Raw genomic sequence first — 24,975 nt, forward strand, 5'->3', positions numbered from 1 at the left:
CAGCTAGCAAGTGGTGGCTCTGGTATTCAAACCGAGCCTGTCCAACTCCATTAGGATGTTTGTCCCATTATATCAGGCCACCTTTTTTTGCTAAAATTAATGAGCCAAAGATGAATCATCAAAGAGATTATTTAAGTTTCCCAAAGACAGACTCATTTAATATTGCAACCTGGACTCAACTTGAGTCAGTCATCTAACGAATGGCTGAGATGAGCAGTGAAGATGCAGCTTATTACTGGAAAGACTGTGAAGTGTACATGTCTTCTGATGGCAGGTTAGTAGGTCTACATGAAGGACACAACATCCTCTTCCTGTGATTATGGTATGGATGGTAACGGTAACATCCACAAGAACAATTGAAGTATGAAGCCCAACTAACAGCTCTCTAAATGAAGAAAGCTCCAGCACTCACGGAGCCAAATCACTTAACAACCGGGGCTCTTTGATGAACAGTCACTTTAGCTTTGGGGTCTGATTTTTATAATTCAAAATGATTGATCCTATTTCACCCGATACTCGTTTTTTTCCTCAGATTCTTTGCCTTCTAAAGTGTTTTCATTGAAAGCTAACTAATTTTTGAGAAAAAGAAATGCTGTGAGCCCCCCCACCCCCACACCTTGCTCCTTAGGAAGTGTGAATTATACTTGACAATTTATATGTTTTCCTCTTCTTCTTTTCTTGGCTCCCTGGGAAGTTTCTCAAAGTTATAATAAAGGAATCATATTCTGCTCACTCATAACTGAAACAATTCTTGAAAAAAATATTTCAGGATCCTTTTACTAAAATATCTTCAATAACAAGACAAAATGTTTTCTTTCAAACTGACAAATTTTTTCAAGATTGTACAAAACAACATTTCCCCTTCACATAATGAAAGAGAAAAAAATCTGGAAAACTGCTTTTGACATTCATAAATGTGGGTTTTGTCAGCAGAGAGCCTGGAGGGCATTTCTGGTTTTGAGGTAATCAATCTTTTAAAATGCATAATATACTTTTATGTGGTTTTAATGAGTATAAAAATATATTTGCATGTAGCATAAGAACTTTTCCCCCATAAAATATGAGTTATCTTGAATCTTTTCCTTTGAGTATATATTAAGGTGTGTTTATAAATAAACGGCTGAGAGCAAAGGGGCTCCAGTCTCTATGTTTGTGACGGAGAGAGTGGTGTACTAGAAAAAGCAGGAGATGTGGAGTTTCCCCACTTTGCTCCTCTGGTAGAAGATACTGAGATGGAATTTGAGGTGGTAGATGTTTATTGGGGGCCAACACCTGTGAAGGAAAAGGGGGAGGAAGCAAGACTGGGGAGAGAGAGGTTGACTCACCAGCAGGCAAGCCTGACAAAGCCTGAGCAACCCTGCAGGGACCTCTGGAGTATTGTTCATCAGAGTACCTTGAACTGGGTAGAAATACCTGGGTTTTTGTTTTGTTTTATTTTATTTGACACAGGGGCGTACACTGTCACCTAGGCTGCAGTGCAGTGATGCAATCATGGCTCACTGCAACCTCGACCTCCTGGGCTCAAGCAATCCTCCCACCTCAGCCCCCTCAAGTAGCTGGGACCACAGGCACATGCCACCATGCCCAGCTAATTTTTGTATATTTTGTAGAGATGGGGTTTTGCCATGTTGCCCAGGCTGGTCTCAAACTTTTGGGCTGAAGTGATCCACCTGCCTCGCCCCCTCCCCCCTCCCAGAATGCTAGAATTTCAGGTATGAGCCACTGCGTCAGTCCCCTGGGCTTTTATTCTCTGACTCAGTGAGTCACCAGATGCAGGCTGCCTCTGCCTGGAAGAATGTAGCCTGGGGCTGAGTGGCTCTCTGCAGATAAGGCAGGCCCTGCAGGAGCTGACAGCTGGAGACTGCCTGCCAACCTCACTCCCCACGGTTGGGCTGGGTGGCAAATCCCTTCTTGAGGTGGTGCATCTTTGTGTCTACCACAGTCCATCGCTTGCACCTCTCTTTCTCAATTCCTTCCTGCCTCTCTCAGAATGGAACCTTGGAGGAGTGATATTAGTGGGACAGACTACAGCCCCCACCACTACAGTTAGTCTTGGCGCCGCAATTGACTCTCAGTAACTGCCGCCTTCACTGCTCGTTCCAGGTCACGCTCACCCATAGCTACTGCCCTCTGGTGGCCATGATGGCTTCCTGGCTGGCCTGACCCAGACCCTAATTTCTGAGCAGCGTGGTTATTATCCCCTTCTCAGGCTGGGGCTGCTGTATCTGTCCACTTATAGTCACAATACGGCAAGGAAGCACTAAGATATGCTCAGGTAGCACACAGATTTCTCCCTCTCCCCATGTGGAACAGAAGCCCTACTTCCTCCTGATAATTAGGGTGAGTTACTGCTACCAAGTCAGTGACCCCTCTTCTGGCCTGCTGGTCTCTGGACTCACGGAGCACAAAGTGCCCAGGCAGCAGCCATACCTTATATCTCAATAAGACATTGACCCTGGAAATGAGTCTCCTTTGGAGACCAAGTCCTCTAGCCCTACAGCATGTAAGGGAAAAAATATATATACGTTTTTTTGAGATGGAGTCTCGCTCTGTTGCCCAGGCTGGAGTGCAATGGTGCGATCTTAGCTCACTGCAATCTCCGCCTCCCGGGTTCAAGTGATTCTCCTGCCTCAGCCTCCTGAGTAGCTGGGACTACAGGCACACGCCACCATGCTGGGCTAATTTTTGTATTTTTAGTAGAGACGGGGTTTCACCATGTTGGCCAGGCTGGTCTCTAACTCCTGACCTCATGATCTGCCCGCCTCGGCCTCCCAAAGTGCTGGGATTACAGGCATGAGCTACTGCGCGTGGCCGTGAGCAAATATTTCTTTCCTCACCCATTGCTAGGTTCATACCTGACACCTCTATAACAAAAGACAAATTGACAAGAGAAAAGCAGACAAATTTATTTAATACAAGTTTTAAGTGACCTGGGAACCTTCAGAAATGAAGACCCAGAGAAACCGGAAAAACTGCTTCTGCTGTTTTCTCAAATGCCAAGGTATCATAGTTGGGGGTAGCATGTCCTGAAGCCCGTCAAGAGTTTCAGAGCACAAAGTTCCTGTATTAGGATTCAAGCAGAGAAGTGGAGCCATTGAGAGATTTCGCTTTTTATTTTATTATTAGTTTTTGAGACAGGGTTCATTCTATCACCCAGGCTGGAATGCCATGGTGCTACCTAGGCTTACTACAACTTCCACCTCCTGAGTTCAAACGATTCTCCCGCCTCAGCCTCCCAAGTAGTTTGGATTACAGGTAGAGACGGGTTTTCACCATGTTGGCCAGACTGGTCTTAAACTCCTGACCTCAAGTGATATGCCCACCTTGGCCTCCCAAAGTGCTGGGATTACAGGAGTGATCCACTGCACCCAGCAAGAAATTTTAGTTTTATATCTATACCATCTACATCTATCTATCTATATCTATCTATCATTTATCTATTTATCTCTCATCTGTTATCTATCTATGTATCAATCAATCAGAGATTTGACCTTAATTGAGGGAGCAAGACTGGTTAGACAGCCTCTGCATTTCTTCACGTTTAATGCTGAAGCTTGAAGTCTGCAGGGCAATCAGGAGGGGAAGATGAATGTAAAGTGGAGGAGAACAAGGACAAACTAGAGCCCAGCAGCATGCGCTGGTACCCAGGAAGATGAACTAGGGTCTGTATCAGTCTCTTGTTATCTCCAACTTGGGTGATGTGGGTATCCTTCAGGTGAAGCCGGTGTCCTTTGCACACAGCTACACACACACCTGGCCTATATCCAGGAGTCTGAGACACTAAAGGATGGTTGGGAGGAAGGTGTAGCAGGAGCTGCAAGCCCCGTGGCTGCTGCATGACACTGAGATAAGCCAGTAGATAAGTGACAATGTACATAGCTACAACTGCACCTGGTTTCCCCGCACTGATTTTTCGATATAGAAACTATATGATTCCTACTTAAGGCCCAACAAATCCGCAAAAGATCTCAGTGACCCAATCTAATTGGAAACACAAACATAAGGGAATTCTGGGAAATGTAGTTCAGCTGGCTGTTTCAATGCTTTATCAGACCAGCAGCTTCTGGATGGTGTGGTATGTAATATGATTTGTGGGTCCCATGATTCTGGGCCCACTCCTGCACCTCCTTTGTTGGTCTTCTGATCTGTCCCAGTGTTAGGTGGAATGCCATACTAGTGAATCTATCACCAAAGTCATGAAATAGAGGTGCTGCCTGAGACCCTGAATGCTGGAAAGTTAAACTCATACTTGAAATATGCATGCATTCGTATGAGAACGAACCATTGAACCTCTCAGGATGGAAGGGGCGTAAAGTTGTGAACTTGCCACCAAATGACCAGTTGGTCTCCCCGGGGGATAATGCCATATTAGGGGCTCAGTGTTGGCAGGCTGAACAATTCTTTAGTGGCAATGGCTAGATTGGTCTTGATAAGCGGGAGTCCATGCTGTTGGACCCAGGCATAGCCTCCCTCTCTGCCTCGGTGGCCACTCTGTTCATATGCCCATTGTGCCAATACTGCGGTGGCCAAGGTTAGAGACTGGCGGATGTCAACTGCCTAGATCACTTTGTCTGCTTGGTTGTTCAATGCTTCTTCTGAGCTAGGTGATCTCTAATTGGTGTCAATATTGCTACAAACATTTTCATGCTTCGTGCCTGCTTGCACGTGTCCATCTGCATCCTTCTACCTCAGATATCATTGTTTCCAATTTTCCAGTCTTTTCCCTTCCAAACCCATTACAAGCTGACCAGGCCATTCACCAATGACCATAACTTCATAAATATTTCAACCTCAGGCCACTTCTGTTTCCACTCAACGTGGGCGATAAAGTGCATTACCCAAAGCTCTGCCCACTGGGAAGACTTCCATCTGTCACTGTCTTTCAAGCCTCCCCTACCCCTCAAGTGAGGCTATAATGCAGCTAGTGTCCATTTTTGGCTTGCACCCGCATGCTGACCCAACCTATTCATAAACCAAGGCTTTCTTTCTTTTTCAGTTGATCTGATGGAATCCCATAAAGCTGCAGGCATGAACTGAAGGAGGGCACTGGTATGACAGTGGTGCATGCCATGGTGGTCTAGGCCTACCAGAGCTTGCAGTTTACTTGTGCCCTGTAGTTCTGCTCATAAGCACTCCTTAGAGCCCCCTTTCATCTTTTGATGAATTGTTGCTGGGTCCACCTGACCTTACAGTTTAGTGGGTCTGCTAAGACCCAGCTCATGATAGACGGTTCTAGTTGCATGATCATTTGGTGTTCTGTGGTCAGGTGTTTCATATTTTTAAAATTTATTTATTTTTTTGAGAGAGGGCCCTGCTCTGTCTCCCAGGCTGAAGGGTAGTGGTGTGATCTCCGCTCACTGCAAACTCTGCCTCCTGGGTTCAAGCGATTCTCCTACCTCAGCCTCCCGAGTAGCTGGGATTACAGGCATGCACCACCACGCCCGGCTAATTTTTGAATTTTTAGTAGGGATGGGGTTTCACCATGTTGGCCAGACTGGTCTCCAACTCCTGGGCTCAAGCAATGTGCCCACCTCAGCCTTCCAAAGTGCTGGGATTACAGGCGTGAGCCACCACTCCCGGCCAGGTGTTTCATCTTGACCAGGGCCCAACAGCATACCAGAAGTTGTTTTTCATAAGGCATTATGATTCTCTCCTGCAGGCAACATGGCCTTTCTCCAGAACCCCAGGGGCCTGACCATGATTCTCCAACAGGGGTTTGCCACAGAATCCATACTACATCTTTTCCCACCACTGACACCTCCAACACCACACGATCCACTAGATTGTATGGCCCAAGTGTCAGGCAGGACTCTTGCATGACAGCCTGGGCCTGACGCAGAGCCCTTTGCTGCTGCTGGACCCCAGGCATATCTAGTAGCCTTCCTTGTCACATGTTATAGAGGAATGGAGCAGAATCCCTAGAGGCGGGATACATTGCCTCTAAAACCCAAAGAGGCCCACCGGGCTTCATGATTCCTTCTTTGTCCCAGGAGTTGCAATGTGCAAGAATTTGTCCTTTACTTTTACTTTGGAGAAAACGCCCCAGTAGGCCCTGAACCACTGGACCTCTAAAAATTGTATGGATTTGATAAACCTCTAAATCTTTGTAGGGTTTATCTCCCACCCTCAGAGTATATGTGTCTTACCAAGAGGTAGCACCCTAGTTACCTCCTGCTCATCTGGTCTGATCAATAAAGCATCATCAATGTAACAGGTTAATATGATATTCTGCAGGATGTTCGGATGTTTTTACTCTCTTCAGACTAAATTATGACAGAAGGTAGAAGAGCTAATACAGACCCAGGGCAAAACTATAAATTTCTATTTCTTCCTATTTATTTGAATATTTCTGATTCTTTTTTTCTGATTGAGATAGAAAAGAAGGAATTTTCCAAATCAATGCCTCACAACATATATTTGAGGCTATATCAATCTGCTCCCACCAAGATACCACGTCTGACACAGCGACTATGATCAGAGCTACTATTTGGTTGAGCTTGCAATAGCCTACAGTCATCTCTAAGGATCTATCTGGTTTTTGCAGTCACAAAACTGGTAAATTAAATGCAGATATGATGAAGAGCACCACCTCTGTATCTTTTAGATACTTAAGGATGACACTAATCTGCATACACCACCACTCCGAGGGGATGTGATGATTTATTATCTTGGCCGGGGGTGGTGGTGGTGGTTTAGTATCAGAGGCTTCCACTTGCCCTTCCCCATTGTAACAGTTCTTATCTTGCTGGCCAAAGACACAAAGTAGTGGCTGTGACAACTACCTGATCATACACTTGGAGACTGGGGTAATGACCACTGAGTTCTCATAACCAGTGGACTTCCTGTGAGCTGGATCTTGGCCAAGACTCAATTTCTTACCTGGTTTCCGTATGTCCCCTCCCCACTCTCACAGTGACCCATGAGGATGCTTTGGGTCTCTGGGTGTCTATGTCAACTCAGACTCTAGGTCTAAAACTCCTTGAAACATCTAAGTATTCCCTTTACCCAATGCACTGTTATCTAAATGCATGCCCAGAAGTCTCTGCAGAAGGAAAAAGAAGAATCATGGCAGTGTCCTTTCTCCTAGGGACCCAATCGCCTCTTGTATCAGTGAGTTCTGGGCTTGAAAACTGGATCAGATCTGGAAACTCTACAAGGGATCATAGCTTTTTTGAAGTGACTGCCCTCGGCCTCCCAGATTTTTCAGCTATTACAATCTGAGTAATACCCTTTTCAATAAATTTTTCCCCTAGAGATGCTCTGTTCTACTAACCATCTCCATAACTCTCCTGGGTCAGGCTTCCTGAACTATCATGCTAACTTTGTCTTATGATAACTGCAACTTCCTGGGTTCTGGAGATTAAGGACTACCACCTGGCCTCTGCTGTCTTGGGTCTACCATAGTGCTATCCATGAGCTAAGTTGATAAGGGTTTTCCCTATTGTCAGTTCTGACCTGCAGAGGAGGCCACTACTGAAATTTTGAGTGATGCTTGCTGGCGATCCTCTCGCCAGTGCATTCCCAGTGGCCTTGTTCAACAGTGTGTCCTCTGAACCTTCCCATGGAATGCAACATTCTGGTGGGTCTTGTGGCCGTGCATAGTGACATGAGTTCCAGCATGCCCACTTCCTGGAGCCTTGACTCCCTCCCTCCGCAATTTGCCACAGTATAGGCTGTATTTCTTACATCTAGGAGCCATCTTAGTAGAAAATCTGCACCATTTCCTGGGGTCTTTGACGGGATATTAAATCCTGTATCTCAGGAAATCACTCCAAAGTCAGTAAACTCTTCCAGTTGTATGATCCCACTGCCTCCATTCCCACCACCTTGATCAAGCCCCCTCAGGACCCAGCCTCATGTGTACATTCCCCTTTCTCCTGCTTCTTGCAGCTTCTTTGAAGTGTAATCCCTTTTCTCACTTGCAAACCCCAGCATATCCCCAGCGCAGCATATCCCCAGCAGCTATGCTTAAGCTGGACTCTGACCGCATGGCTAGTGCCCTGAAAGGGAGGTGGGAGCAGGCCCTAAGAGGGAGCATGTGTTGTCATGTGGGAAAAGGCCTCTGCATAGTCTTCTACCATGGGAGTAGTAGGGTACTAGCTCTTGGTAGGGATGAGGTGGGCCATTTCTACTGGTTCAGAAGGTTTAGGGCAGTGCAGGGAGTCAAAATCTTTGTGATGATTCACCTAGATGACTCCAGTGCCACAGTGTCTGATTTTCCCAACCAAGGGCCTTGTCTTGGTTGGGTATTTAACCTTAGTAAAACTCCAGCCACTCTGACTGTTAAGTCTTAGATTTAGTTCCCAGAGTACTCTGCCCTCCTCATAGGAGATGAAATCGCTTTTTTATTCTTTTTGAGACAAGGTGTCTCTCTGTCACCCAGACTGGAGCACAGTGGTGCGATATTAGCTCACTGCAGCCTCAAATTCCTGACTCAAGCGATTCCTCTGCCACCACCTCCTGAGTAGCTGGGACCACAGGCATGCGCCATCACACCTGGCTGATCTTTAAAATTTTTTTTGCAGAGGCAGGGTTTTGCTCTGTTGCTCAGGCTGGTCACAAAGCCCTGGCGTCAAGCAATCCTCCCACTTCAGCCTCCAAAAGTGCTGGTATAATAGGCATGAGTCACTGAACTAGGCAAAAGAGTTGTTTTGCCTTCACAGAGGCCTTCTTAGCTTTTGCACCTAGGTTTTTTTTTTCTTTTGAGATGGAGTCTTGCTCTGTTGCCCAGGTTGGAGTACAATAGCGTGATCTTGTCTCACTGCAACCTCTGCCTCCCAGGTTCAAGCGATTCTCCTTGGACTACAGGCACGTGCCACCACGCCTGGCTAATTTTTTGTATTTTTAGTAGAGGCAGGGTTTCACCATGTTAGCCAGGATGGTCTTGATCTCCTGACCTCGTGATCCACCCACCTTGGCCTCCCAAAGTACTGGGATTACAGATGTGAGCCACCATGCCCGGTCTGCATCTGGCTTTCAATTGCCTTTTACCCTCAGCAGTTCATTAAATATTTAATCATCCGATCTTGGCCACATAGTTAATATTCCCTCCCTATATTTCAAATGCTTTCTATATCACACCCATAATGTATTTTCAATGCACCTGACATGAAAGTTTAAATAATTGGACTGCTGCCTGGTGCCATCTGCACTCCATCTACCACTAGTGAGGGGGTTATTTTCACCTGAGAGGTGAGTGATCTGGCTCCAAAAGTCCATCCAGTTGGCTGCTTTCTCAGAACACTGTCCGTACCAACTATCAGAGGGTTCTGCAGAAGCAGACATGGAAATGAAGTTTGGGGTGCAAGATATTTATTAGGAATAGACATTTGTGCAAGGAAGGGAGAAGAAACATGTTGTGCAGAGGGAGAAGATGAACGACTGTACAGGTCCACAAAGTCTTGGCCAACCCAGTAGGAAACTCTGGAACAAATCATGCTTGTCCAAGTGCCCCATCTAAAGCCAAAACGGCATGCCTTTATAGCCCTGCCTCTCTCAGTCACCAGGTGCAGGCTGTCCCAGGAAAGGTGTGACCTTGGGGCAAGGTGACTCTCTGCAGCTGTGGAAGGAGCTGCTGGATGGATGGAGGATGTTTGCTAATCAGACTTCTCAGAGCTGGGCAGCATGTCCTTCCTTGAGGAAGGATTCAGGTGGTAGATCTCAGTTTCTGTGACAGAGTTAGAAGTCGAGGGTCTGTCTGAGTCCTGACTCTCATCACTTACTCGCTGTGTGACACTGGACAAAGTGCTCCACATTGTGGAATCTTTGTTTTCATATTTTAAAATGGAAAAACCATGGATGGAACTGGAGATCATTATATTAAGTGAAATAAGCCAGGCACAGGAAAACAAACATCTCATGTTCTCACTTATTTGTAAGGTTGAAAAATCAAAGCAATTGAACTCATGGACACAGAAAGTAGAAGAATGGTTACCAGAACCTGGGAATGGTAGTAGGGAGCTGGTGGGAGAAGTGAGTATGGTTAATGGGTACAAAAAATAGAAAAACTGAGTAAGATCTACTACATGATAGCACAACAGGGTGACTATAGTCAATAACAACTTAACTGTACATTTTAAAATAAGGAGCGTAGCTGGATTGTTTGCAATTCAATGGGTAAATGATTGAGGGGATGGATACCCCACTCTTCATGATTCTCTTTGCATGCCTGTGTCAGAACACCTCATGTACCCCATAAACATATATATCTACTATGTACCCACAAAAATTTTTTTTAATTTAAAATAAATGAATAGAAAAAATAAAAACAAAATAAAATAAATTATTGGTCTATAAAAAAAGGAAATACCACATGGGGCAGTTATGAGAAGATTAAATAAAGCAATGCACACACGGCAGCGTTTTGTAAACTCTAAGGTGTGTTATAAACACGAGTTTTTATTGCAGGAAAAGGGCACATTTACTGGTATTCATAGAGGTCCTTTTTTTTTTCCTTTTCTCTTCTCTGGCTGATTTCCAATTCTTTCAGCCACTTAAATTAAAACAAGTAACACACCAGATAAACTTTATTCATTTTTTTCTCTATTGGAGTAAATATCTATTCATGTGAGGATCTATGTGTGCCTTATATTTAGATACTGAACAGTGGTTAATACAGAGCTTTGCACCCCTTCACATGGGGCCTCCAAAGCCAGAGACAACAGGCATTTGCTTCCTTGTAACAGGAACGTCCTGTTAGCAAGATTTAACTGGTGGCTGTACTATATCAGTTTCATTCAACTAAGCTCTTGTGTGGCTAGACAATATTTCTTGATACCGCATGAGAATCAGATGTGACCATATACATAAGAAGCATTGCAATGGACTGTGTACATGCTTTCATTTCCATTCATATCATTTTCTGCCCAATCATTTCCTTCTCGAAAGGTATTTTCAAGCCTCTGTAAAGAAGTCCTGTCCTTAAGAACCTTACTCAAAAACATCACTCTCTTCCTGAAGGTTGAACTTGAAGGAATTTCCCCTTCTTCCTTACAAAACAATAAGCTCCTTGATTATCATAGTACAGATATTCAATAATATTTGTTGAATGATTTAGTGACTGAATGAAATATTTTTAAAATGCAGTAAAAGAGAGGCTTTTCTTGCTCAATGGAAGGCCTCCTTTGTCCGTACTCTATTGAATGTGCTGGTTTTGAGAAGAATTGAGTTACTTTAATTTTCACTCTAGGTTTTCCCCACGTTCGGTGAAACTTTCCTTAGGAACTTTTTTTTGTTATAGTATCATCTTCTGTTTTATTTATGCTACTAGCCATATATACGTGTGACTTATATTTAGATATTAATATTGCTGAATACAGAGCTTGGCACTCAATAAATAAATATTTTTTCAGTGAATGAATGAACAGGAAGGATTGTACCCACTTTAGTAGGAGAAAAACAATGTTGTCAGAAGTGAAGAATTATCTGCAAAATTATATTAAATAATAAATCCAGAATGTTTTATTTTCATAATATAGCTACATATATTATGTATATGCATACAATATAGCTATATATACACATATATACATGTATAGTGTCTATGTATAGTCAATATATTTGTGACTTTTTCTATTTAAATTTATATCTGAGATGTAGATTAAAATGACAAGTGATACACTTAGAATGGCATGTGGTCTATCTGATGTGTGCTACCATATACTAAGAGGTAATTTCTCTTTTTGTCACTCCATTTCTCCAACTATTACGCCACTAAGTCTTCCTTCCCCAAGTCATACAGAAATAATTAGGGGCCAAGACGGTGGCTCATGCCTGTAATCCCAGCACTTTGGGAGGCTGAGGTGAGCAGATCACGAGGTCAAGAGATCAAGACCAGCCTGGCCAACATGGTGAAACCCCGTCTCTACTAAAAATACAAAAAATTAGTCAGGTATGGTGGCAGGTGCCTGTAATCCCAGCTACTTGGGAGGCTGAGGCAAGAGAATCACTCTAGCCTGGGAGGCAGAGGTTGCAGTGAGCTGAGATCGCACCACTGCACTTTGCTCTGTTACCCAGGCTTGAATGCAGTGGTGCAATCTCAGTTCACTGCAACCTCCGCCCCCCAGGCTAGAGTGATTCTCTTGCCTCAGCCTCCCCAGTAGCTGAGATTACAGGCATGCACCATCACACCCGGTTAATTTTTGTATTTGTAGTAGAGATGGGGTTTCACCATGTTGGCCAGGCTGGTATTGAACTCCTGACCTTAGGTGATCCGCCCGCCTCGGCCACCCAAAGTGCTGGGATTACAGGCCTGAGCCACCATGCCTGGCTGCTGAACTATTTTAAAGCAAATCCCAGATAGCTTATCATTTCACCTATAAATACTTCACCTTATAAAAACCTTTGAAAGAAGTAGTCCCCATGTCTTACTGTTTCCTAGTGTGTGTAACAATATTAGTCCCCTTGGGGAAGACATAAAATCAAATATTCTGAACAAAGCAGTATTGGTATTTAGTCCTGCGTTTTTTAAAAAGCAGCTTAATAGAACACACGTATGTATTATCTCATGCTTTAGAAGTCCAGGCATAGCTTAGCTGCAGCCTCTTCTTCAGGGTCTCTCAGAAGGCTGCAATCAAGTGTTGGCTGGTGCTGGGGTCTCATTTGAGACTCAATTGGTAAAGAATCCACCTCCAAGATCTCATGGTTGCTGTCAGGGCTCAGTTCCTTGTGGTCTATTAGCCAGAGTCTCACCTCATTTCCTTACTACATAGGCCTCCCTGATGGCTGCTTGTTTCATCAAAGCATGTACAGAGAGAGAGAGAGAGAGAGAGAGAGAGAGAGAGAGAGAGAGAGTCTGCCACCAAGATGGAAGTTGCAATCCTATGTAATATAATCATGGAAGTGACATACCACCACCCCTGTCACATTCTATTGGTTAGAAGCAAGTCACAGGTCTTGACCACATGTGGGGAGAGGACATTACACAAGGTGTGAATTCCAGGAGACTAGGATCACTGGGGACATCTAAAAGCCAACTCATCACACCATACTTGAAGCTGATTGATAAGATCTAGGTTCCAAATAGCTTTCCAGGGCAAGGTGTAGTCACTTAAAAGCAGGGTTCTACTAAGAATGAGTGTGGCAGAGAGGTGAGCTGGGTCCAATTAGAGGTCTCTTGGTCAAACTCTATTAACCCAATCAATCAGGTGGACTAGGATGATGGAAAGGTTCTCTGAGGCCATCACTGAGTACTTCTGTCTCCTCCATTTAGGTTGTATGCCTTCTTCAAGTCAGCTGAGTTTGTCCTCAAAACTGACAACTCCAGTTATTATAATTACATTATTGTGTAACTAAATATTACATACATTGACTAGATATGGCTATGAAAAAAGTGTTTTTGTAAAAATTGAGTTTAACATTATAGAAATTAGTATTAAATGACTCACGTTGCTAAAAACATCACTGTCAACTTAACCATGGTTGAAATATTGGTAAGGATGAGGGAGAAGAGAAAAATCTAGAAGGAGTCTCTTCTCAGATTTCTTTGCCCATGTTTCCTAAGTTCTTTATTCACTTAAAATAAACAGGAACTGGTAATCAGATGAAGCATAAATGTGCTGTTTGTACAAGAAGGACGAGGAGAAATGTTTATCAGCATGTTCATACTTGAAGAAAAGTCTTTAGCCTTAAATCAGATTAGTAAGTGTACAAATAGAGGTTTAAGGTAGAATAAAATTTTTACATATAATTTTTCAGTTTTGGAATAACTGTGTAGTTAAGTCAGGCCTAGATATTGATAATCTTCATTCTTATTTCATGGGCATCTCAGGTGAGGGATTGCTTTCCACTTACCTTTTGTCTTGCTCTTTTCTCAAGTGGTACCATCCCTACTTGACCCAGTGACTTTCATTCCCTGCTGGATAGGTGAGTTCATCCACTCATGGGCTTAGGTGGCTGGAGATCCAGCTGGTTGACATGTCAACTGAGCATCCTTCTTCTCCCAGCTCAAGATGTTTCCCTATGCCTGTGACAGGCTGAAACCACTAGAGTTGTTTAAGTACTTGGCCAACTGGACCTGTGGATCCTTCAAAACTCCAGTGGTCAGAGAATAGAGGCTTTTTAATCCAGCTGTGCTCACAGGCTCAGCATTAGATCTGGTTGTCTGTAGGAAAGCCCCAGCTGTCAGGTCTCCCAGGGACATACGATCATATGCAACCTGCTCTCCTTCCCTGACCTGTCCTCATTGTTTTTTTCCTTTTTGGTAACAGTTTTATTGAGCTACAATTTATATACTATACAGTTCACTCATTTAATGTGTATAAGTCAATGGGTTTTAGTATATGCACAGGCTTGTGCAACCATTGCCACTCTCTAATTTTAGAACATCTTCATCACCACAACAGGAAAGCCCATATCCAATTAAGCACTTGCTTCCCCCTTTCCCCCACCCCTGGCAACTGCCAGTCTGCTTTCTGTCTCTATGGAGTTGCCTTCGGAACATTTCATGTAAATGGAATCTTATGTGATCTTTTGTGTCTGGTTTCTTTCAGTTAGCATACTGTTTTAAAGGTACATCCATATTGTAGCACATATCACTAGTTTATTCCTTTTTATGACTGAATAATATTTCCATTGTATGGATATACTACTTTCTGTTTATCCATTCATCTGTTGGTAGACATCTGGCTGGTTTCCACTTTGAGGTTATTACGAATAATGCTGCTGGTTTCCACTTTGAGGTTATTACGAATAATGCTGCTATGGCATTCATGTGTAAGCTTTTGCATGGACTGAAGTTTTCATTTCTCTAGGAGTGGAATTGCTGGGTCATATGATAACTATGTTTAACCTTTTGAGGAACTCTGTGTGTGTTTTTAACAGAAATTCACTTCTTCATTCTTAGCATGTCAATTTTCTACTTCATGGACTATTCATCATCCAGTTTGATCTCACACTTGCATTCCTGTTACTCATGTATGCCATAATCATTGGGTGTCTTCTCCAAGAACAAAACCAAATTTAATTTTTAACCTTATCATAAATAGAATTAGAAAACTGAAAATAACAAAACTAAACAAAGGAATATACATGCATTTTGGATAAATTAGGAACTGACCATTACTGTTTCATTTATACACTGTCTTCCTTGTGTTTCATTAGGTCAGGCATTCTTACTCTGACCAATTTGAAAAACTGAGTATGCTACTTCTCTCTCCCTGGTTCTGTTTCTGCTGTGATTTTATAAGATAGTCAAAGAAAGTAGTTGGTCGTTAACATTTTTAAAAATTTTCTCTTTTGTTGCAGTCTAGACCATCAGCCTCTTTAACTTCCTGTACTGCTGCTTGAGTAACCCCCTTTCCTGAGTTGGCCTCTCAAAGATGTGCTTGGGTTGCTTGCTCAAGATGGTATTTTAAGTAGGAATATAAAAGGAACTGGCTGGATTAGTCAACAACTGATCTTGTCTATTCTCTTCCCAACTTTACCCAAACTTGAACACTGTATTAGTTCATTCTTGCTTTGCTTAAGAAATACCCGAGGCTGGGCATGATGGCTCACGCCTGTAATCTCAGCACTTTGAGAGGCTGAGGTGGGCAAATCACCTGAGGTCAGGAGTTCGAGACCAGCTTGGCCAACATGGCAAAACCCTGTCTCTACTAAAAATACAAAAATTAGCTGGGCGTGGTGGCGGGTGCCTGTAATCCCAGCTACCTGGGAGGGTGAGGCCGGAGAATCGCTTGAACATGGGAGGCAGAGGTTGCAGTGAGCTGAGATCATGCCATTGCACTCCAGCCGGGGTGACAGAGCAAGACTCCGTAAAAAAGAAAGGAAGGAAGGAAGGAAGGAAAGAAGGAAGGAAGGAAGGAAGGAAGGAAGGAAGGAAGGAAGGAAGGAAGGAAGGAAGGAAGACCAAGACCGTTTAATGCATAGACAAGAGGTTTGATTGGCTCACAGTTCTACAGGCTATGCAAGAAACATGGTGCTGGCATCTACTTGGCTTCTGAAGAGCATCAGAGAGCTCACAACCATGAGGCAAAGGCGGACAGGCACATCACATGGTGAAAGGGATGTTGCACTCTTAAACAACCAGATCTTTCGAGAATTCACTCACTATCAGAAAGACAGCACCAAGGAGTTGCTGCTAAACCGTTCATGAGAAAAATCCTCCCACGTGATCCAATCACCTCCCTCCAGGCCCCACCTCCAACGTTGGGAATGACATTTCAACATGAGATTTGAGTGGGAACAAATACCCAAACCATATCAAACACCAACCTTTATCCTCACCCCAATTCTAAACTCCACTTTTCACCCACAATGGTATCACCGGTGGAAAAAGGACAAGGGGACGTGGAAGGGAATACATGAAACAGCCATTCTGTGGTGGATTGACACAATAGGAGAATCTTGAATAGCTTCCTGCCTCAACTTTCCAGCACCTAGCTCCAACCTTTCAGTAAGACTATTTAGGTTCTACCCATTTCCTGTTGCAGAGAGAAATTAATCTTTGGGGATCTGTAATTTCACTAACGTTTTATCTTAGATGTTTCTTTAAACTTTGTCTACACAGGCAAAACACAGATGTGAGAGCTTCACTGATTAGCCTGGTAATTCAAGCAAAACACCCCGTTCTTGGGTAAAAGAATTTTTTGTGTTCTTTTTTTCTAATTCTCTGTACTACCTAAATACAAGAGATTGTAATGATACCACAGTCCTTAGGATTCATATTAGAGGCATTATAATTTGAGCCTTCGGTTCTTTCAGTAACTAGAACCCTGCTGATAAAATCAACTTTTACCAAATCCCCCTTGATGTTAAGTAAAACATTTACAAACAGAACAGATAATTGTTCTACTTTGCATTTTACTTCATTTTAGAGTTACAGTTCTGAGAATTCTATTAAAACAAAGTGAACCTTTACAAATAATGTCTCCAAATCATGTCTTTTTTTTGAGACAGAGTTTTGCTCTGTCACACAGGCTGGAGTACAGTGGCATACTAGCTCACTGCAGCCTCGACCTTCTGGGTTCAAGAGATTCTCCTGCCTTAGCATTCTAAGGAGCTGGGCCCACAGGCACAAGCCACCATGCTCGGTGAATTTTTTATTTTTTTGTAGAGATGGGATCTCACTATGTTGCCCAGACTGGTTTTGAACTCCTGAGCTCAAGTGATCCCGCCGCTTCAGCTTTCCAAAGTGTTTGGATTACAAACTTGAGCCACTATATCTGGCCAAAATTCTATTAAAATGAAGTTTTAATATTCAAAAAGAAAGCAGCTTTCTCCCAGACATATGTCTTTGTGTGACTGAGATGGCAGTGACACTTTCTAGTTTACAATGAACCAGTCATGACAAGTCCCTATGATCTATTTCAAGCCAGGCCTTCTCCCTTTGATTCTGAAAGGTTAACAATTTGTATCGTACAGACTACAAAGTAGTAAGAAAACAAGACCTTCACCTTACAGTTAATTCTTTTAGCTTTCTTTTTTCTGATTATAAAAGCTATACATATTCTTTGTGGAAAATCTAGAAAATAGAATGTGCTCTTGGATCCACTAATTCCATTTCTAGGAATCTCTTATTGCACATAAGCACAATGATTAATATGTTCAGTGTGGCATTGTTTGTTACAACGGAAATGTCCACTAAAAGGGACACAGTTTAATTACAGTGTCTGTACACTGTGGAATTCATGCAGCAGCTTTTAGAAATGATGTTAATCTATATAAACTGATATGGAATGGCTTCCAACACACATTTTTTAAAAGATTAATTGTATCTTTATCACAACCAGACATTGCTTTTCCTGCTGAAGAGGCTGCGTCTTGGTTGCTTTACTTAAATACTTTGTCTTAGCCCAGAACTAAGGAGACAGTTTTCACTAGGAAAGTTTACAGACCAAACACGGTCCCTCCTTGTGACTAGTAGATTAGATACTTTCTCTTTATCCATTTAAGCTTCCACTTTCTGCCTTCTTTTTGCTGGGGTGGGGCAGTGGGATGTTCTATTTAAAATTTTACCCTAGTAACACAGGCGTAAGATTAAAAATAAGCAATAGTACAGGTTTGTAATGAAATGCAATATCCGCCTGCCTCACTCCTCTCCATTTTCAGACATACTTCCTAGAAGTAACTACTTTTAACTGCTGCTCTTTTTAATTCTTCTACTGGTAATCCACTGAATGCCAAATAATCTGCACATCATTTGAAAACTCAGATTGTGCCAAAAATGCTTATAATGCCAAACATCAGTCTCCTGACACATTCCATCTATTTCTGCCCCTCCAAAGGTGACCATTTACTTGTCCTTTCTCCCGTTTTGTTTAGTAAGGTAATATATTCACATTGTTCAAAAATCAGAACGACAGAAAAAGATGTACATTGACAAGTCGCATTCCCTCTCCCCTTTCATCCCATTTTACCTGCTTTTTTGCATGTTCTTCCAGTGTTTATGCAAATATATATCCTCCTCTCCTTTGTTATACAAAAGTAGAACGCTCTAAACACTGTACTACACGTTGCTTTTTAGCCTTTAACAAGATAGATTTTATATCCGTACATAGAGAGCTTCCTAATTGTTAATAGCTGCATAATAATCCACATAACATTCCATTGGGTAGATACATCATAATTCATTTAACCAGGCCCTGACTGATGGACACTTAGACTGCTTTTAGTCTTTTCATTGATAGAGAATGTTTCGGAAATAAAATCATTGATCTGGCAATTTTTAAGATATGACTTTGGCCATTTAGTTTAAAAATGCTTACAGAAAGAGAAAAGGGGAGCAAGAAACTTCCAGGCAGAAGTAATTAATTGATTCTCTTTCACACCTGAGCACAATCTAAGTTTATTCCATAAGCCTTTTCAGGAGTAGTTTGAGCATCCATAAGAAAGGCAAGCCCTTGCACTCACAAGTAAACAAAATTTAAAAGACTGACTGACAATCTAGGGAGGGCACGATGGCTTATGTCTGTAATCCCAGCACTTTCGGAGGCCAAGATGGGCAGATCACAAGGTCAGGAGTTCAGGACCAGCTTGACCAACAAGGTGAAACCCGTCTCGACTAAAAATACAAAAATTAGCTGCGCATGCTGGCACGTGCCTGTAATCCCAGCTCCTCAGAAGGCTAAGGCAGAAGAATCGCTTGAACCTGGGAGGCAGAGGTTGCAGTGAGCCGAGATCGGGCCATTGCACTCCAGCCTGGGTGAGAGAGTGAGACTTCACCTCAAAAAAAAAAAAAAAAAAAAAACCTGACAATATATATTTGAAAAGCATTTTGAAAGCAGGAGGAGTAATAGAAACCAATGGAAAGCAGGTAAAATATATGATTAACAAAAGACTTTAAAATATATTTCAAAAACAAGAGGAGTCTTAGCATTTCTTCAGAAGAATCATGGACAGGGAGCATGACAGTGAATATCTGTAAAGGTTGATAGAATTTGTTTGAGATAAGGATTCTTTTGTTTGTTGGGGTTTTTTTTTTTTTTTTTTTAGAATTAAACATGTAATTACGCAGGCTGTTTCCTTTTCTTTTCTTTTTTTGAGACAGAGTCTCTGTGGCCCTGGCTGAAGGGCAGTGGTGCGATCTCGGCTCACTGCAACCTCTGTCTCCCAGATTCAAAAAATTCCCCTGCCCCAGCCTCCCGAGTAGCTGGAATTACATGTGTAAGCCACCACTCCTGGCTACTTTTTTTGTTACTTTCAGTAGAAACGGGGTTTTATCATGTTGACCAGGCTGGTCTCAAACTCCTGACCGTAAGTGATCCGCCCGCCTCAGCCTCCTGAAGTTCTAGGATTACAGGCATCAGCCACGGTGCCCGGCCAGTGGCCAGCTGTTTCTTTTTCAAAAGATAACCACTTTCGAAGGATTTGAAGTCTTCTTGTATGTATCTATTTTGTCTCTAAAAAATAACATGGGGATATTGTTATTTCTTGATTTGTCCATTGGAGATGTTATATATGCACTTTTTATTACAGTAGTTGAGGACATAACTCTCTTATATGATTCCTGCCTGGATTTCCTCATCCCCCTGTGTTCCTATCCCATTTTTTGGCCGAATCAATATTCAGTATTTATATTAATATAACCATTATGGTTATATTAATGGTTCACTGCTCCATTCTGGATTCATTTCTCACTAAGTGCTCATAGTTATGATCTTGAGGCTTCTTTCCCCTGTTGTTATGGAAACCCCCTTGTCTCTATTCTGGGTTAAATTATCCTGGTTTCCATGTCTTCCTCTCTTGTTCACTCCTTAATTGTAAAAAAAGCAAATCTTCCTATTAGAGAAAGAATGCAAAGGAAATGTTTTTTTGAAGTTTGCAGATGTAAATTTTTTTTTTGTTTTGAGACAGAGTTTTGCTCTTGTTGCCCAGGCTGGAGTGCAATGGTGCAATCTTGGCTCACTGCAACCTCCGCGTCCCCGGTTCAAGCAATTCTCCTGCCTCAGCATCCTGAGTAGCTGAGATTATGGGTGTCTGCCACCACATCTGGCTAAGTTTTGTATTTTTAGTAGAGACAGAGTTTCTCCATGTTGGTCAGGCTGGTCTTGAACTCCCAACCTCAGGTGATCCACCCGCTCTGGCCTCCCAAAGTGTTGGGATTACAGGCGTGAGCCACCACACTAGCCAAAAAATGTGTTCTTTATATTTGCTTGTGGTTATTTTGCTGAGTTTGGGATTCTCCTTAGGAAATAATTTTCTTCCTTTTTTTTCTGTTTTTGTTTTTGTTTTGAGATAGGGTCTTGCTCTATTGCCCAGACTGGTGCACAGTGATATATCATAGTTCGCTGCAGCCTTGAACTCCTGGGCTCAACCAGTCCTCCTGCCTCAGCCTCCTGAGTATCTGGGACTGCAGGTGCATGCCACCACACCTACCTAATTTTTAAATTTTAATTTTTTTGTAGAGATAGGATCTCGCCATGTTGCCCAGGCTGGTCTCAAACTCCTGACCTCATGCGAGCCTCCTGCCTTGGCTCTCAAAATGTTGGAATTACAGGCATGAGGCTCCAACCCACCATTGTTTTAAATAAAATTTTAACCATTTTAATGCCTACAGTGGCTGTAATTTGAATGTTCCTGATAACTAATGATGTTGAACACTGTTTCCCTTGCTTATTGGCCATTGATATTCATTTTCTCTATGCAATATCTGTCAGAGTCTTTTGCCCATTTTCTAATTGGGTCATTTGTCTTTTTATCATTGAGTTGTAGGAATTTGTTATGAACCCTGCACATAAGTCCTTTGTTAGATATACAGTTTGCAAATATTTTCTCCCTGTCTGTGGCTTGCCTATTCCGTGGATCTCCTAATCGTATCTTCTCACATACACATATTTCACTTTATTTTATTTTATGTTATGTTTTTGAGACAGAGTCTCACTCTGTTGCCAGGCTGGAGTGCAGTGGCCCGATCTTGTCTCATCGCAACCTGTTCCTCCCAGGTTCAAGCGATTGTTTTGCCTAAGCCTCCTGAGTAGCTGGGACTACAGGCATGCACAACCACACCTACCTAATTTTTGTATTTTTAGTAGAGACAGGGTTTCACCAAGTTGCCCAGGATCGTCTCGATCTCTTCACCTCGTGATCCACCTGCCTTGGCCTCCCAAAGTGTTGGGATTACAGGCGTGAGCCACCGTGCCCAGCCTATTTTTCATTTATTAATAGTAACTTATTATTATTACACAATTAATACATATTCATTTTAAAAAGGGAGCAAAGCTTGCACCCTCCCCAGCTGAGGTGCTCCCTCGTGTTCCCCATGCAGCCAGTGCTCAGCACTTCTCCCTGGCTGCCTGCAACGTGGATGGATTCGACCTGGACGATATTCTGTGTTGCTACAACCTGCCCAAGAGTGCCCCGCTCATTTATAACAGCTTTGGCCCATTCCTAGTTAAGGAAAAAGGGTATGATAAGGAATTGCTCAATGTGACCCCAGAGTATTGGGATTTCTGTTGCAGGAGTTTGGCATTGGATCTAGAAGATGGGAACTTCCTTAAACTTGCTGATAATGGCACTGTTCTCAAGGCAAGCCATGACACCAAGATGATGACTCCAGAGGTGCTGGCAGAGGCATATGGCAAGAAAGAGTGGAAGCACTTCTTGTTGGACACTGGATGACTTGACACTCAGGAAAATATTATTTTTACGACAACTACTTTGACCTGCCAGGAGCTCTTCTATGTGCCAGGGTGGACGACTATTTAACAACAAACAATGGTCAAAAAATATTTGGTTTTTGGAAGGATATAGTTGCAGCTGTACAACACAATTATAAAATGTCAGCTTCCAAGGAAAACTGTGGAATATATTTTCCAGAAATAAAAAGAGATCCAGGCAGATAGTTACACAGTTGTCCTGAATCTGTGAAAAAATCTTCGACAGCTAAAGAATGCTGGGAAAATTCTTCTGTTAATTACCAGTTCTCACAGTGACTACTGTAGACTATTCTGCAAGTATATCCTTGGGAATGATTTTGCAGACCTTTTTTACATTGTGATTACAAATGCATTGAAACCTGGTTTCTTCTCGCACTTACCAAATCAGAGACCTTTCCGGACGCTCGAGAATCATGAGCAGGAGGCACTGCCATCTCTGGATAAACATGGCTGGTGCTCCCAAGGGAACGCTGTCCACCTCTATGAACTTCTGAAGAAAATGACTGGCAAACCTGAACCCAAGATTCTTTATTTTGGTGACAGTATGCATTCAGATATTTTCCCGGCTCGTCACTATAGTAATTGGGAGACAGTCCTTATCCTGGAAGAACGCAGAGGGTAGGAGGGCGCGACGAGTCAGAGGCCTGAGAAGTCAGAGCTTCCAGAGAAGAAAATATGAGGAACCAAAGACAAAGCCTCTAGATACTTCATCTAAAAAATGAGGCTTCTTCGGGGGCCAAAGTGGCTCCCGCCAGAGGTCGTGGTGCTTGCGAAGGCGAGGTCATGAGTTCAAGGCTAACCTGAGCAACCTCATAAACTCAAACTGATTGGCAAAAAAAAAATAAAAATAAAAAAAAAAGAGGCTTTTTGGGCGCGGTGGCTCACGCCTGTAATCCCAGCACTTTGGGAAGCTGTGGTGGGCAGATCACCTGAGGTTGGGAGTTCAAGACCAGCCTGACCAACATGGAGAAACCCCATCTCTATTAAAAAAAAAATGAGGCTCATTTATTGATTCAGATTTGGGACTGGAAAATACAGAAGGGTCCTTGATTTATACATGGTCGTGTAAGAGAATCAGTACTTGCAGCACTATTGCAATTCCAAATATTGAAGCAATAGCAGAATTACTTCTGGACTGCAAATTTACAAGATTCTCTTCAAGCAATTCAAAAACAGCTGGCTACTGTCCATACCCTCCATTGGTCTTATCAAATGATGAGACACTGTTACCAAATAAGTTGTCTTTGCTGAAAAATGAGGACCTGTATATGTAGTTTAAAAAAAGTGAATTGTCAAAAATTCTGTAAAAGCCTTTAAGGAACAAGTTTTTAACGAAAATTGACGAAGAGGTTGAACAAAAGTGAGAAAATACACATAAACAAAAAGACTAAACTAAAAAATAGGCATGATAGAACCTAGAAATATTGTTAACCAAGATATTGATACCTTTCAGATACTTTGCTATATATATTTATAAATTTTTGTTTGCTACAAAGAACATTAGTGGGAAAACTCATGAAATTTTAACAAAGTCTATAGATTAAATAATAGTATTACATTAATGTTAATAATAAGACTGACAATTCAACTACAGTTATATAAGAGAATGTTGTTTAGGAATAAAGAGACATGGATAAAACTTACATTTGAAATATTAAAAATGATATAACGATTTCTATCAAGAGAATGAAAAAGCAAATGCAGTGAAACTGTTAACATTTGGGGAATCTGGATGAAGAGTACACAGGAACCCATTGTACAACTATATTGCAATTTTTGTCTAAGTCAGCTATTATTTCAACATAAAAGTTCAAAAAATGAATGACTTTTGATGAAAGAATATTTAATTTTGAGAAAGGCTAAATTATCTTTTTTTATGGTTACTGCTTTCTGTATCCTATCTGAGGAATCTTGTCTACCCTCACATCCTGAAGGCATTGTCTTGTGCTTTCTTCTGAAAGCTTTATAGTTTAATGCCTATGTTTAGGACTCTGATCCATCTCAAATTAAATTTTGTATATGGTGAGAGTGGGAGTTGAGATTAAATTTTTCTTCATAGATTATTTTTCCTGTTATTTCACCACATTTATTGAAAAGATCTTTTTCCCCTATTGTTTTGCTTTGCTGATTTTATTGAAAATCAGCTGACTGTCTAAGTATGGGTGAATTTATGGACTCCTATTACAGTTCATTTATTTAGTGGATTATCATTAGACCAATGCCACCCTATTTTGATTACTTTAAGTTTTGCAAACTTGAAGGTGAAGAGTGTAAGCTCTGCAAGTTTGTTCTTCTTCAAGACTGGACTAATCTAAGTCACTTACATTTTCACATACATTTTATAACTGGCTTGGGAATTTCTACAAAAACGCCTGCTAGGAGTTTAGGATTGCATAAAGTCTAAAGGTCAATTTGGGGAAGAATTTACTTTTTTACAGTATTGAGTAATCTTCCAATCCGTGAACATGGCCTCCGTGAACATGGCCTCTCTGTCTCTCTCACTCTCTTTCTCTGTCTTCTTTTTATTTGAGACAGGGTCACTCCACCACCTGGGCTGAAGTGCAATTGCACAATCATAGCTCACTGCAGCCTTGAATTCCTGGGCTCAAGCAATCCTCCTGCCTCAGCCTCCCAAGTTGTTGGGACTACAGGTTTGCACCACCATGCCTGGCTAATTTTTTAAAATGTTTTATGGAGAAAAGGGTCTCACTGAGTTACCTAAACTGATTTTCTTTTGTGTATGTGATTTAGGTTCTGGGGTACATGTGCAGATCATGCAGGATTGTTGCATAGGTGCATCCATGGCAAGGGGGTTTGCTGCCTTCATTCCCCCATCACCTATATCTGGTATTTCTCCCTTCATTATCCCTCCTCACTCTCC

General features: G+C 42.2%; 1 pseudogene; it reads left to right on the forward strand.

Annotated features, from left to right (window-relative positions):
* The first annotated feature begins 200 nt into the window (after positions 1–200).
* On the forward strand, positions 201–23,368 carry LOC100406463 (5'-nucleotidase domain-containing protein 1-like; annotated as a pseudogene).
* Positions 23,369–24,975: the final 1,607 nt, after the last annotated feature.

This window comes from Callithrix jacchus, chromosome X, assembly GCF_049354715.1.
Source record: "Callithrix jacchus isolate 240 chromosome X, calJac240_pri, whole genome shotgun sequence".
NCBI classification, from domain to species: domain Eukaryota; kingdom Metazoa; phylum Chordata; class Mammalia; order Primates; family Cebidae; genus Callithrix; species Callithrix jacchus.